This window comes from Podarcis cretensis (genome assembly GCF_951804945.1).
Source record: "Podarcis cretensis genome assembly, chromosome: 13".
NCBI classification, from domain to species: domain Eukaryota; kingdom Metazoa; phylum Chordata; class Lepidosauria; order Squamata; family Lacertidae; genus Podarcis; species Podarcis cretensis.
This window is the reverse complement of record NC_137182.1, coordinates 10,811,017-10,823,349: the sequence shown is the minus strand read 5'-3', so window position 1 is coordinate 10,823,349 and position 12,333 is coordinate 10,811,017. Positions and strand designations below refer to the sequence as shown.

The window sequence follows — 12,333 nt, the reverse complement described above, 5'->3', positions numbered from 1 at the left end:
AAACTGGTGAAGTTCTTTTCAAAGGGTACGCAGTGGGCCTCTTATCCCTGTGGTGTCAGATATATCAACCTGACGTCGTAATCATTTGAAAATGTACGTTGCAACAGGTAAAACGTGTAAGTCCTTCAAGGAGCTGAGGACAAAAAGTGGTCAGAGTTAAACCCATTGTAAGTTTAGACAGTGTTGTGTCATTTGTGCGTTTACCTTGCAGGAAAAGGCCCTATCTTTTGTGGGACGGGGATTGTTTCGCAACAGCTTCAAATCAGCTTTAATTGTGCAGATTTTGCTGGGATGTGTTTGGAATCCTTTGTGGGTTTACTTTTCAGTTCAATGGCATTTTCTTTCAGTTAGGTGAGCTTAAGACTGCCACCTAAGTGAAGAAAATAGACGCCGTTTTTCTCTGTTCAACAACTACGTTCCACTTTGTAGGCACTCAGTTTGTCGTGAGACTGGTACCTTGTTTCCAGATCTCTAGGAGCGAAACCGCTTTGCTTACTTGTAAAAACTTTGAAATCTTCCCTTCAGTGGCCACAGCTGGGAGGGACTTGGGTTTTTGCTGAGGGCATGAGCAATGGCAAACCACTGTGGCTCATTTTTGGTGACGGGACCAATTTAGAAATCAGGCGTAAGTCTGTTTTCTCTCTCTGTTGCTTTGGAAATCTATATTTTCATTTTTGTTGAGTGTTGGGAAGCATCTGGGCATTGGGAGAAAAACTACACAAGCTGGGGAATGGACGATGATGACAGAAAACTGAGGTAGGGTTTGGGATTGTATTTTTTCCTAACTGAAGCTGCTAAGAGCTCTGCTGGGTGGTCAGTAAAAAACTTCAGCGTGCAGGAAAATGCTGCGATTCACTCTCAGCAATGGGACCAAACGGGAGATAAAAGAGTATGCATTTTATTGTTCCCTTGTGTCACCTCTGCCTCTTTCCCCACAATGTCTTGAGCTCTGCATGAAATTGATGCTAGCAGAATTTCTAGCCAAAGCTGCAGTAAAGATGGGAATAACATCTCTAACTGGTTTAATTTGGTATAAACTAAGTGATTTCCAAAGGAGAGCCAATTTAAAGAAACAGTTTAAAGGTTTTCAGAATGTAGGGGGTCGTCCCAGAAGCTAAATTGGGTTGCCTCTAGACAAACCAATAACAATTCAGACTTACTGTTTTAAAAAACTGCTAATTGCTGACAACTTTTGAAGAAACCAGGTCACAGACAGAGAAGTGCAGAAAAAAAGAACTGAATATTCAGTTGAAACAAAATTCTCCTTTCTACACTTTACCAGGTTTTTACACTGGGTGTTCATCAGTTGCTAATAAAAACATGTAACCCTCATAGAAAGCACTTTATTTGAAATAAATTACAGTGGGGAGGGAATGGTTTTTTTTTTTTTGCACTATCAAGCACTTGGAAACCAGCCCAGTTCATTTCAGGGGAATTTATTTCAATGTAAATGGGCACAATTTGGAATATTTTGGTACCCTTAAGTCCCAATGGATGGCTGGGTGATAAAAGTTAGGTAACTCCTGGCTTGACTGCATAGAACCAAACCTGCCATCATATGTAAACTTATTGGGGGGGGGTTCAATTAAACCTGCATAGGATTGGGTTGTATGGCACCATTGGGTATCAATATAGCACACATTCATCTGAATGAATGGAAAGGAATCCCTTTGGAGCAGTGAACAGTGATTTATGCACTTGATAAAGTAGCAAGAAGACAACAGATGATTTCTGGACTCATTAATTTGAGAATACATTAATTTGAAAATACAGGTATTTCTAGGTGAGATCCTATTTGTCTGTAGTTAAGTCTAGCATAGTAACTAAGATGCTAGAAATACTCTATCATTGATTTTCATAGGGATTTTAGTCTGACTGTTCTGCAAAAACCTATGTTAGAAATAGATATAGATATAGCTCTATAGACTACCCTAATTGGAGGACCTTTGCCCAAATGGCACAGCAAAACCCTTTCCCCCTTCTTTTGGCTGTGGCGTACCATGCATATTGATGGTGCTGTGCAAATGTATTGATTGATCAACAAATACATTGATAAATCAAAATCTGTTCTATCATAGATAAGTCAAGTGGAACCTAAAAAAATAATAATAAGCAGGCATTTTGTCAATGCGCTCTGTCAAAGACAGAGATTGAAGGCTATTGAAGATGGGATTGAAGATGCTATTAATTTATAGCAGAGACAGAATTCTGCAATAAGGAAAGTTAGGGGGGAAAGAAAAAGAGTGAAATTTCAAGGCTATTTTCAAAGTGAATACAGTGGTACCTCGGGTTAAGTACTTAATTCATTCTGGAGGTCCGTACTTAACCTGAAACTGTTCTTAACCTGCAGCACCACTTTAGCTAATGGGGCTGAATGTTGCTGCCACGTCGCCAGAGCACGATTTCTGTTCTCATCCTGAATCAAAGTTCTTAACCGGAAGCACTATTTCTGGGTTAGTGGAGTCTGTAACCTGAAGCGTATGTAACCTGAAGCATATGTAACCCGAGGTACCACTGTATAGTATTTATTTTGTCCCTACCAATCTGATGGCGCAATACTTTGCACAGATCAGTTACAGCAAGTAAAATGAAATGTATGTCCTTTACGAAACTTAGAGCACAAGCTGATCAATGTTAAGCCCACTGAATGTTTAGCACATGCTTAATTATTTGCCGTTGAAATTAATTGGGGGACTTCATATTTTACTGGTTTGGGCCATTGTTAGTTACTTGGGCATTTCTGAAGTAATCAAGAAAGGAGAAACAATGTAAAATATGGTGAAAACGTAAGTTTTAAGATGGAATATAGAAGTTAACTCTCCTATGTGATTCATGTATTGGTGCTTAGCGAAGGGTTTAAACAGCACATTTCATCTATAGGATACAAAATGTAAGAACCATGTACAAAGAAGTAAAGAAATATCTGCACTTACACTCTAGCCAAATCTATAACAATGCACCACACACCAATTATCCAAGCCAAAGCAATGCAGAATATTTCTAATTTTGCAGCTTTCTGTATGTGTTCTCCCCACGAGCTCAAATTCTCTGTCCCTGCTGCCCCACATTAGGACAGGGCTGTAATGCCCTTTGCAGCACCCAGATATGAAAATTGGCCTGTGGAGTCTTTTCTCCTGTTTTAACTTTACTCAGTAAAGATTGAAAGATACAACTAGGAAACGTTCACTTTAAAAATGTGTTGAACTATTTCTTTCACAACGACACCTGCCAAACTTTAGATCAGTTCTCTGCACAGCTACTGCGTCTTCTCTGAGGGTCTGCTGAGCCCAAATTTTACTTTCCTGCAGTACAAACACCGTGGGATTTTGAATTTCTATGGTTTTCAGAACAACCGTGTCCATGTTTGCACGGCAATGAGACATTCTCAATTCAGCAGGGTTCACTTCCAGATAAGGGGACGTAGGGTTGCGGCTTGAAGTCTTTTCTGTACCTTTAACAGCTGTTTAATCTGCAGACATCATCAGCAAGAATAAAAGCATTATACCTCCAATCAGTTTCTGAATGTTGGGCTGCTCCATAATCATAATAATAATAATAATAATAATAATAATAATAATAATAATAGTAAATACCCCACCCATCTGGCTGGGTTTCCCCAGCCACTCTGGGTGGCTTCCAACAGAATATTATAATATAAAAGTCTTTTAAACATTAAAAGCTTCCTTAAACAGGGCTGCCTTCAGATGTCTTTTAAAAGTTTGGTAGTTGTTGTTCTCTTTGACATCTGGTGGGAGGGCGTTCCACAGGGCGGGAGCCACTACCGAGGAGGCCCTCTGCCTGGTTCCCTGTAACTTGGCTTCTCACAGGGAGGGAACCGCCAGAAGGCCCTCGGCACTGGACCTCAGCGTCCGGGCAGAATGATGGGGTGGAGACGTTAAATGTGTGGGGGAAGCAGTAATGATGATGATGATGATGATGATGATGATGATGTTGGCAAATCTGAGCCTGAATGCAATTTGCCTTTCTGGTCTGATCAAGGTGGCCAACTAGGGGGTGTCATGAAACAGCAGCAAATACTTCACTTACTTTATTGGGGGGGGTGAAGAAGTAGAGGGGAAACTTGTGGATTTGCGTTGCCTCAAGCACTTGGTACCTTCACAATTTTACAGCGGCGCCATTTGCAGCAAAATATTTTGAACTAGCACTGTGGTCTTTCACTGGCCCTGTGGTACACCTGAATGATGCAATATTCCGTGTTCTTGTTTGTTTACGCAGGAAGAGAAGATTCCACCCCATCGGCACTCATTTTCCCACCTTCGCCGGAGCAACGTAAAACGGATTCAGCCACTTCCGTGTGCCTGGTCAACACGTTCTACCCGAGCAGCCTGGCCGTGGCCTGGAAAGTGGACGGCACTCCAGTCACTGAGGGCGTCCAAACCAGTCCCCCAGCATCGAATACAGACAACACCTATAAGCTGACCAGCACCCTGACGCTCCCAACATCAGATTTCAACGCCCATGAACTATACAGTTGTGAAGTGACGCACAAAACGTTGTCCAGTCCTCTTGTGAAGAGTTTTAGGAGGTCTGAGCTTTCCGGATAGGCCCCTCTATAAAGCAGGCTCTTCTTTTACTGGTCATTTATGGTCATTCCCCTGTTTACCATCCATACCAGAAATCCCTCTAGTATTATGACTGTAGGAAATATCTCATATTGCATGTCCTTTCTCTGCAGTCTGTAACTTCTTCCACGTCCTTTTTTCTCTTACTGATATCACATTAACCTTGGGAAATGATATAAATGCAGAAATAAACGCATTATCTTGAAAAGCAATGTGCCTCCCTCTGCTTCTTGTTTTCAGGGTTGCAATCAGTGGAAATCAAGCAAAATCAGATGAATTATAATACTTAATGGGGCGGTGAGTTGAGGGGAGAGGGCAGGTTGCTGCTTGCTAGCGATCCTAAGGCATAATGAATCAACCGTAAGGAATCAATATGACGGTAACCGTAGGTGTGGTTGGTAAAAGATCTTAGGGAGCCAGTGTGGTGTAGTGGTTAAGAGCAGTAGACTCGTAATCTGGTGAACTGGGTTCGCGTCTCCGCTCCTCCACATGCAGCGGCTGGGTGACCTTGGGCCAGTCACACTTCTCTGAAGTCTCTCAGCCCCACTCACCTCACAGAGTGTTTGTTGTCAGGGAGAAAGGGAAAGGAGAATGTTAGCCGCTTTGAGACTCCTTTGGGTAGTGATCAAGCGGGATATCAAATCCAGACTCCTCCTCCTCCTCTTCTCCTTCTCCTTCTTATTCTTCTTCTAACTTCTACATGCTCTGAAATGACTTTTCAAGTCCCAGCAAATATGGCTGCCTGTGATTACTACATCCCTTTTTCCACTGAACGGGTGAGAATTTGCTGGTTGGTTGCGATGGTGCACAGTTAGAGGGTACATTTCCTTTTTTTAAAAAAACTTTTTTATTTAAAATTAAAACAAAACATATCATCCAAAAACATATCATCCTTATCCCCCCCCATTTTTCCTCCCTCCCCCACCCTCCCACACAAAATCCACCCACCCACCCACCCCGACCCCTCATGCTTCCCTCAGTTCCAGTCTTTGATTTCTCTATGAATGCTGTTTTCTGCATTTTACACAGTTGTATAGATCCTCAAACTATTTAGCTGATTATTATCAATAAAGAGTTTGTGAATGTTTATTCAAAGCCAGCCAAGGAGTCCAATTCGCTTTGCTGCGTCTTCAAATACTTTGTAAAGGGTTCCCATTCATCTTTAAAGTCACAGTTATCCTTGTCCCGTAGCTTATATCTCAGTTTTGCCAGTTCTGCATAGTCCACCAATTTTTCTTGCCATGATTCTTTAGTTGGGGTAGAGGGTACATTTATAGCACCAACCTATATCCATTTCCCCTTCATGGATCACTGCCTTGCCGTGGCTAAGGGGCTTGAATAACTCAGAGAAGCTATGAGCTATGCCGTGCAGGGCCACCCAAGATGGACAGGTCATAATGGAGAGTTTTGACCAAACGTGATCCACCTGGAACAGGAACCGGCAAGCCACTCCAGTATCCCTGCCAAGAAAACTCCATGGACAAAGATAACAGGCATATAAAAGTTATGACGCTGGAAGATGAGCCCCTCAGGTCAGAAGGTGTCCAACATGCTACTGAGGAAGAGCGGAGGACAAGTACAAGTAGATTCAGAGCTGATGAAGCGGCTGTGCCAAAGCCGAAAGGACGCTCAGTTGCGGATATGCCTGGAAGCGAAAGGAAAGTCCAATGCTGTAAAGAAAAATATTGCATAGGAACCTGGAATGTATGAACCATAAACCTTGGTAAGTTGGATGTGGTCAAAAATGAGATGGCAAGAATAAATATTGACATCCTGGGCATCAGTGAACTAAAATGGACGGGAATGGGCGAATTCAGTTCGGATGACCATTATATCTACTACTGTGGGCAAGAATCCCGTAAAAGAAATGGAGTGGCCCTCATAGTCAACAAAAGAGTGGCAAAGACTGTGTTGGGATGCAATCTCAAAAATGATAGAATGATCTCAATACGAATCCTAGGCAGACCTTTTAACATCACAGTAATCCAAGTTTATGCACCAACCACTGGTGCTGAAGAAACTGAAATTGACCAATTCTATGAAGACTTACAACACTTTATAGAATTGACACCAAAGAAGGATATTCTTCTCATTATAGGGGATTGGAATGCTAAAGTAGGGAGTCAAGAGATAAAAGGAACAACTGGCAAGTTTGGCCTTGGAGTTCAAAATGAAGCAGGGCAAAGGCTAATAGAGTTCTGCCAAGAGAACAAGCTGGTCATCACAAACACTCTTTTCCAACAACACAAGAGACGACTCTACACATGGACATCACCTGATGGGCAGCATCGAAATCAGATTGATTATATTCTCTGCAGCCAAAGATGGAGAAGCTCTATACAGTCAGCAAAAACAAGACCTGGAGTGGACTGTGGCTCAGATCATCAGCTTCTTATAGCAAAATTCAAGCTTAAACTGAAGAAAGTAGGAAAAACCACTGGGCCGGTAAGATACAATCTAAGTCAAATCCCTTATGAATACACAGTGGAAGTGAGGAACAGGTTTAAGGATTTAAATTTGGTGGACAGAGTGCCTGAAGAACTATGGATGGAGGCTCGCAACATTATACAGGAGGCAGCTACGAAAACCATCCCAATGAAAAGGAAATGCAAGAAAGCAAAGTGGTTGTCCAACGAGGCCTTACAAATAGCGGAGAAGAGAAGGCAAGCAAAATGCGAGGGAGATAGTGAAAGACACAGGAAATTGAATGCAGATTTCCAAAAAATAGCAAGGAGAGACAAGAAGGCCTTCTTAAACAAGCAATGCAAAGAAATAAAGGAAAACAACAGAAGGGGAAGAACCAGAGATCTGTTCAAGAAAATTGGAGATATGAAAGGGACATTTCGTACAAAGATTACCATAATAAAGGACAAAAGTGGAAAGGACCTAACAGAAGCAGAAGACATCAAGAAGAGGTGGCAAGAATACACAGAGGAACTATACCAGAAAGAAATGGATGTCTCTTATACCCCAGGTAGTGTGGTTGCTGACCTTGAGCCAGACATCCTGGAGAGTGAAGTCAAATGGGCCTTAGAAAGCACTGCTAATAACAAGGCGAGTGGAAGTGATGATATTCCAGCTGAACTATTTAAAATTTTAAAAGATGATGCTGTTAAGGTAAATGTAAAATGTACATGGGGCCTTAATAAGTGGCGGAGCAACATGCTGCACCCCCCGGAGCGGAAAACAGATGGGGGTGTGGCTGACACGCGTCCCGGGGGCGTGGCATGTGCCGTGGAGGCGTGGCATGCGTCCTGGGGTTGTGTGGCGTGTGGCATGCGTCCCAGGAGCGCGTGGCGAGCGGTATGCGTCTCGGGGGAGGTCGCGATGGCACCCTTCCACAAAATGTTACCCAGTGCAGCGCACTCCCCTGTCCCCCCTTCGTACGCCAGTGGCCTTAATCCCAGCCAGGTAGCGGTTATGTGGGGAGGCAATTCTTCTGCTCCTGCTCAGGGAGATGGTATTCAACCTGTTCTCGACAGGACTGTACTCCAACTGTAGGATCAGAGCCACTGCCTAGGGCTCAGTGTTTCAGAACCCCCTTCCTCAAGCTGGTACCATGATGTTGAACTATTAACACCCATTATCCCCTTCATGGATCACTGCCTTGCCGTGGCGAAGGGGCTTGAAGAACTCAGAGAAGCTATGAACTATGCCGAGCAGGGCACCCAAGATGAGCAGGTCATAGTGGAGAGTTTTGACCAAACGTGATCCACCTGGAGGAGGAACCGGCAAGCCACTCCAGTATTCCTGCCAAGAAAACTCCATGGACAAAGACAACAGGCATATAAAAGTTATGACGCTGGAAGATGAGCCCCTCAGGTCGGAAGGCGTCCAACATGCTACTGAGGAAGAGCGGAGGACAAGTACAAGTAGATTCAGAGCTGATGAAGCGGCTGTGCCAAAGCCGAAAGGACGCTCAGCTGCGGATATGCCTGGAAGCGAAAGGAAAGTCCAATGCTGTAAAGAAAAATATTGCATAGGAACCTGGAATGTAAGAACCATGAACATGGGTAAGTTGGAGGTGGTCAAAAATGAGATGGCAAGAATAAATATTGACATCCTGGGCATCAGTGAACTAAAATGGACGGGAATGGGCGAATTCAGTTCGGATGACCATCATATCTACTACTGTGGGCAAGAAACCCGTAAAAGAAATGGAGTGGCCCTCATAGTCAACAAAAGAGTGGCAAAAGCTGTACTGGGATGCAATCTCAAAAATGATAGAATGATCTCGATACGAATCCAAGGCAGACCTTTTAACATCACAGTAATCCAAGTTTATGCACCAACTACTGGTGCTGAAGAAACTGAAATTGACCAATTCTATGAAGACTTACAACACCTTATAGAAGTGACACCAAAGAAGGATGTTCTTCTCATTATAGGGGATTGGAATGCTAAAGTAGGGAGTCAAGAGATAAAAGGAACAACTGGCAAGTTTGGCCTTGGAGTTCAAAATGAAGCAGGGCAAAGGCTAATAGAGTTCTGCCAAGAGAACAAGCTGGTCATCACAAACACGCTTTTCCAACAACACAAGAGACGACTCTACACATGGACATCACCAGATGGGCAGCATCGAAATCAGATTGATTATATTCTCTGCAGCCAAAGATGGAGAAGCTCTATACAGTCAGCAAAAACAAGACCTGGAGCTGACTGTGGCTCAGATCATCAGCTTCTTATAGCAAAATTCAAGCTTAAACTGAAGAAAGTAGGAAAAACCACTGGGCCGGTAAGATACAATCTAAGTCAAATCCCTTATGAATACACAGTGGAAGTGAGGAACAGGTTTAAGGATTTAGATTTGGTGGACAGAGTGCCTGAAGAACTATGGATGGAGGCTCGTAACATTATACAGGAGGCAGCAACGAAAACCATCCCAATGAAAAGGAAATGCAAGAAAGCAAAGTGGCTGTCCAATGAGGCCTTACAAATAGCGGGGGAGAGAAGGCAAGCAAAATGCAAGGGAGATCATGAAACATACAGGAAATTGAATGCAGATTTCCAAAGAATAGCAAGGAGAGACAAGAAGACCTTCTTAAACAAGCAATGCAAAGAAATAGAGGAAAGCAATAGAATGGGAAGAACCAGAGATCTGTTCAAGAAAATTGGAGATATGAAAGGAACATTTCGTACAAAGATTTCCATAATAAAGGACAAAAGTGGAAAGGACCTAACAGAAGCAGAAGACATCAAGAAGAGGTGGCAAGAATACACAGAGGAATTATACCAGAAAGAAACGGATGTCTCATATACCCCAGGTAGTGTGGTTGCTGACCTTGAGCCAGACATCCTGGAGAGTGAAGTCAAATGGGCCTTAGAAAGCACTGCAAATAACAAGGCCAGTGGAAGTGATGGTATTCCAGCTGAACTATTTAAAATTTTAAAAGATGATGCTGTTAAGGTGCTACACTCAATATGCCAGCAAGTTTGGAAAACTCAACAGTGGCTAGAAGATTGGAGAAGATCAGTCTACATCCCAATCCCAAAGAAGGGCAGTGCCAAAGAATGCTCCAACTATCGCACAATTGCACTAATTTCTCACACTAGCAAGGTTATGCTTAAAATTCTACAAGGAAGGCTCAAGCAGTATGTGGACCGAGAACTCCCAGAAGTGCAAGCTGGATTTAGAAGAGGCAGAGGAACCAGAGACCAAATTGCAAACATGCGCTGGATTATGGAGAAAGCTAGAGAGTTCCAGAAAGACATTTACTTCTGCTTCATTGACTATGCAAAAGCCTTTGACTGTGTCGACCATGGCAAACTATGGCAAGTTCTTAAAGAAATGGGAGTGCCTGATCACCTCATCTGTCTCCTGAGAAATCTCTATGTGGGACAAGAAGCTACAGTTAGAACTGGATATGGAACAACTGACTGGTTCAAAATTGGGAAAGGAGTACGACAAGGCTGCATTTTGTCTCCCTGCTTATTTAACTTATATGCAGAATTCATCATGCGAAAGGCTGGGCTGGATGAATCCCTAGCCGGAATTAAGATTGCCGGAAGAAATATCAACAACCTCAGATATGCAGATGACACAACCTTGATGGCAGAAAGTGAGGAGGAATTAAAGAACCTTTTATTGAGGGTGAAAGAGGAGAGTGCAAAATATGGTCTGAAGCTCAACATCAAAAAAACGAAGATCATGGCTACTGGTCCCATCACCTCCTGGCAAATAGAAGGGGAAGAAATGGAGGCAGTGAGAGATTTTACTTTCTTGGGCTCCATGATCACTGCAGATGGTGACAGCAGCCACGAAATTAAAAGACGCCTGCTTCTTGGGAGAAGGGCAATGACAGGCCTAGACAGCATCTTGAGAAGTAGAGACATCACCTTGCCAACAAAGGTCCGTATAGTTCAAGCTATGGACCATAAAGAAGGCTGATCGCCGAAGAATTGATGCTTTTGAATTATGGTGCTGGAGGAGACTCTTGAGAGTCCCATGGACTGCAAGAAGATCAAACCTCTCCATTCTGAAGGAAATCAGCCCTGAGTGCTCACTGGAAGGACAGATTGTGAAGCTGAGGCTCCAGTACTTTGGCCACCTCATGAGAAGAGAAGACTCCCTGGAGAAGACCCTGATGTTGGGAAAGATGGAGGGCACAAGGAGAAGGGGGCGACAGAGGATGAGATGGTTGGATAGTGTTTTCGAGGTTACCAGCATGAGTCTGACCAAGCTGCGGGGGGCAGTGGAGGACAGGAGTGCCTGGCATTCTCTGGTCCATGGGGTCACGAAGAGTCGGACACGACTAAACGACTAAACAACAACAACAACATCCCCATTTTGGCATTAAGCTAAGGTAAAGGTAAAGGTAAAGGGTAAAGGGACCCCTGACCGTTAGGTCCAGTCGTGGCCGACTCTGGGGTTGCAGCGCTCATCTCGCTTTATTGGCCGAGGGAGCCAGTGTACAGCTTCCGGGTCATGTGGCCAGCATGACTAAGCCGCTTCTGGCAAACCAGAGCAGCGCATGGAAACGCCGTTTACCTTCCCACTGGAGCGGTACCTATTTATCTACTTGCACTTTGACGTGCTTTCAAATTGCTAGGTTGGCAGGAGCAGGGACCGAGCAACGGGAGCTCACCCCGTTGCGGGGATTTGAACCACAGACTTTCTGATCGGCAAGTCCTAGGCTCTGTGGTTTCACCCACATCACCACCTGCGTCCCTGGCATTAATACGATACAATAATCTTTATTGTCATTGTCCTATACAGAACAACAAAATTGAAAAAAAATTACATCAGACATTCAAAACCAACAAGCCCAGCTACCCCAGCCTGTTTAGCCCCCTAAAACTCTGATACCCCATAATTAAATACAATATACTCCCATAGAGACTACCTTACACTGCGTTTAAAACCAAAATCGCTTTTGGATAGAAACTGTTTCTCAGGCGGCTAGTCCTAGTCTTAATAACCCTGTGCTTTCTTCCAGAAGGCAGAAGCTGAAAGAGATCATTTCTGGGGTGCGCACTATCCTGCGCTATCTCTGCAGCTTTCTTATGATATCTGGCAGCATAGATTTGATCTAAGGTGGGAAGAGTGCACCCAATTATTCTCTCCACAGTCTTTACAACCCTGGAACCAGCATTGTTTTCTTCCTAACCGTGCAGCTCCCAAACCACACACAGAGACCATAAGTTAATACACTCTCAACAGTACAATGGTCAAATGCCATCAACAGGTCCTTTGAGAGATTATTTTTCCAAAGGATTCTCAGAAAATATAACCTCTGCTGTGCTCTCTTCA

General features: G+C 43.6%; 1 long non-coding RNA gene across 1 annotated transcript; it reads left to right on the top strand.

The window, feature by feature from the left end:
• Positions 1-568: 568 nt before the first annotated feature.
• On the top strand, positions 569-4,795 carry LOC307201104. Its single transcript, XR_013832540.1, has 2 exons — positions 569-625; positions 4,237-4,795. It is a non-coding gene; the product is annotated as an uncharacterized lncRNA (long non-coding RNA).
• The last annotated feature ends 7,538 nt before the right edge of the window (positions 4,796-12,333 follow it).